Source organism: Euprymna scolopes, chromosome 33 (assembly GCF_053919585.1).
Source record: "Euprymna scolopes isolate OS-2025 chromosome 33, ASM5391958v1, whole genome shotgun sequence".
Lineage (NCBI taxonomy): Eukaryota > Metazoa > Mollusca > Cephalopoda > Sepiida > Sepiolidae > Euprymna > Euprymna scolopes.
This window is the reverse complement of record NC_136514.1, coordinates 66,857,461-66,860,852: the sequence shown is the minus strand read 5'-3', so window position 1 is coordinate 66,860,852 and position 3,392 is coordinate 66,857,461.

The following is a 3,392-nucleotide window of genomic DNA, read 5'->3' as shown; positions in this document are numbered from 1 at the left end:
GCGAACGCGGATACCTTGGCCGCTGATCCGCGCAGGACCGAATTAGCCCCCTCATGGAGAGCAGAGGCTCCACAACCAGGGTTTTGGAGCAGAGGCTCAGGGACATAAGTCAGGGTATACAATGGAAAACCCTGACGAACCGACCGAGAGATAACAAAGGGTTTCGAGCGCTGTCCCGTTGACTTGCGTTGTGCCATTAAAATCCACTTGCAAACGCCCGGTTTTGATCAGTGCGGATCAGGTGCAATTTTTCTGAAATTATCTCCAGTTAAACTAACTCGTCGATAACAACCTCAAGCCGATTCGACAGGACCTTGGCCAAAATCTTCAACTGTTGTTATGGGCCTGGAATGGAATCTCGTGGAATTCACCAATGTGATCACTCCCTTGCTCTGGGAGTGATCCCTGGGCAAACCATTCGTCAGATGTACTCAAGTGATAATGGCCTAATAAAGCAGGAAGCTTAGCAGCATCAAATTTTTTCTTAGTTTACAAAAGATTGTCTTGTTGTCTCTTGAGTTGTCATCTTTCGCTCTTGGTAGAGTTGAATTCTCTCAATGGAGATTGCATTTCGGGATTCTCTCAGTATTATCAGATATTATTGACTTGTTGAGCAAACTTGGTGTTTGAATCAATTATTAATTTATTTTTACATCAATTAGTATTAAAAAAATGTATTAAGACGTCTAAGCCGAGAGCTAAGAATGTGTGCGACTAAAGCTTCACGAAATCCTTCAATATTTTGTCCATTAGCTTAAGAGATATCCAGCATAATCTCGTATCAGTATAGATATTGATGATAACAATTTTATCATCAACCGAGTTTTGCTTCTTCATAATTTAAAGGCGGGCTGGAGGTTGCAAAAGCAATCCGTTGTATTATTTTTCCGAATTATGCCTGGTAATGATGACAATTGTATTTGACAATTGCGTTTGTCAGGCCACTTGCACCATGAGCGTGAATAACCGCGGCACACTTTCGGTTTCTGATTCGTAGGCCGAAGGGGATTTGGTTAGTGTTACACTAACCAAATCCCCTTCGGCCTACGATTCTGGTTAACAAAGTTTACTTGGTTAGCCTCTTTTTGCAGTAGCGGCATTAATTGGTCAGGTTTGAGGAGCGATTAGCGAGAGTGAGGGTGGGAGGGCTTGTAAATCATCACTAAATCATCACCTACTCTGACTTTATTAGCAGTCTTCCCGTAGATAGTGTGATTTTAGTCATTAATGAATAAATAAGGTTTGGTTCTTTCATAGATATTAATGATGGCAACTTTAATTAGTAGAATTCTAGTAGAATTGGAGATAATTGTGCAAGTTGGAAAGTAATTTAGTGGCTTCTACTGTGATCGGATCACAAATTATGCTTGCATCATGGCGAACCATCCGTTGGTGCCAGTCGAACAGCAAAAGCATTGGAGCACTCAGTTTCAGTAATGGTGAAGGATTTCTGTATAATTGCAGTAGTAGGACGAGAAAAAAAGTTCAAAACTAGAGACGGCTCAGAAGTTTGTAGATTTTTATTTTGCCATTTCACTCAGTTAAACCTGAAAATTTTATAATAAGCTGAATTTGCATAAAACTGATAAAGACGATTTCACAAGCCATGGTACCGTGCAGTTCGCATGACCGTGTTAAACACTGAGCAGCGGTGGAAGACAGAACAAGTAGCCAATGTTCATTATAAAAGTAAAAAAGACATCCTGTATTTCGCGCGATTAATCGACTCGCGAGTGTCCAAAGTGTCCAAACTTTGTAACAATCAAAGAGTCTGTCTATTCGGCAGGAAACACTTTGATGCAAAGAGGACGAATCACTGGCATCATCAGTGAGTAAGCCCGTGCTAGTCAATGGTACTCCTAGCCATGTGAAGGATATCCGGCCTGCCCTGAATAGAAACCGGTTTGCGAGTAGCAGTGATGGATCTATTATATTTCCCGTGATTGTACAACTGATGGCGATAGTTTCTAAGGCTGGACGCTGATGCTAATGGTTCTGACACATCTTCTGAGAGCTCCAATGAAGTAGTCCAGCCAATCCCCTTCGTAGCAGTGCCTGCAACAAACGATCGCGTCCACCATGCCAGGGGGGAGTGTTAAATGTAATAATCAAAGAGGAAAGCGACCCCGTGTGTCCACTAGTCGAAAAGAAATTGAGGATGGGAGATGTCGTTTGGGTAAAAAAAAAAATAAAATAAAACGTGTGGACAAGATATGGTTCCGGAGACGTCATTTAGTTAACCAGCTTGCAAGTAGTGTGAATAGATGGTCAGCAACGCAATCTGATTCTAAGACCAGTAAGCCAGTGATCAGTCAGTGAACGCAGTAATTTTCGACTTCAGACGAAAACACACATGTGGATGAAGCCTGTGTCATTCCTTTTCAAAAGAGTGTTTGGCGAAGACAATTGCCCTTGTGATCATGAGATTTTAGAGAAAATTATGGTCATGACACATCGGGGTCTTTACAGATATGAAAGATTAGTGTTTGGTCGCGCCTGACATTTTTTAACAGGTTATGGGCTTTGACTTTTCCATCGCATGTCAGCTAAACAACACAAAGACAAGATTTTGGTTTAAAATCTAGGAAAACAAATGCGAATTCTTTCTGCAAGAAATACAATATTTGAGGCGTTCAGACTGAAAAATCAATTGCCTATTGTTTTTCGGTAGGGAGAAGGGTTTTGGATAAAACCCTTCTCCCTACCGAAAAACAATACTCACGGTAGAAAAATAGGGTCTCGACATTTCATCGTTATTTGCTCTAAACAGGCTATAAAATCGGGTCAAAAAAGGACTACCTTAATTAAGGACAACAGTTTACTAAGATTGATAACCAGTTCATCAAATTATAATTTCAAATTGGAATTTTTATCTTCAACGAAAATCGCTCATGGTACAAAAGGAACCTTTTGAATCACCGCATTGGCAACGATAAATTGATGTTCGCGAATAACAATTGTCAAGAAGACAGGAGCAGCAAATAATGAAATTATCAAAGCCACAAAGCCGCAATTCTAACTAGGAGAATTTACTTTACACGTAATTTGTCTATAATAATGACTCACTAGTGAGTAATTATTCCAAAACTTTTCCAAAGATAATGCTAAAATACTTTCACAAGTAGAAGGAGAATGAAATGCCTGATGCGTTGCTTTGTTTCCATGGATATCACTAACATGTGTAAAGGGTGTGCCTTGGCTGTAAAAGCACCATCGATTATCCACAAACTCTGGCCAATATCCTAACAACATACAGATTTTGCAGGGCCACTGGAGGAATTCTATACCTTGATAGCTTGTCAAAATGAGTTTCTCTCCCTCCCGCTAACAGATTCATCCTTAAAGGAACAGTGTTTTCTTCGGTTCATCCCCGTCTCAATTAGTGTCGTTAC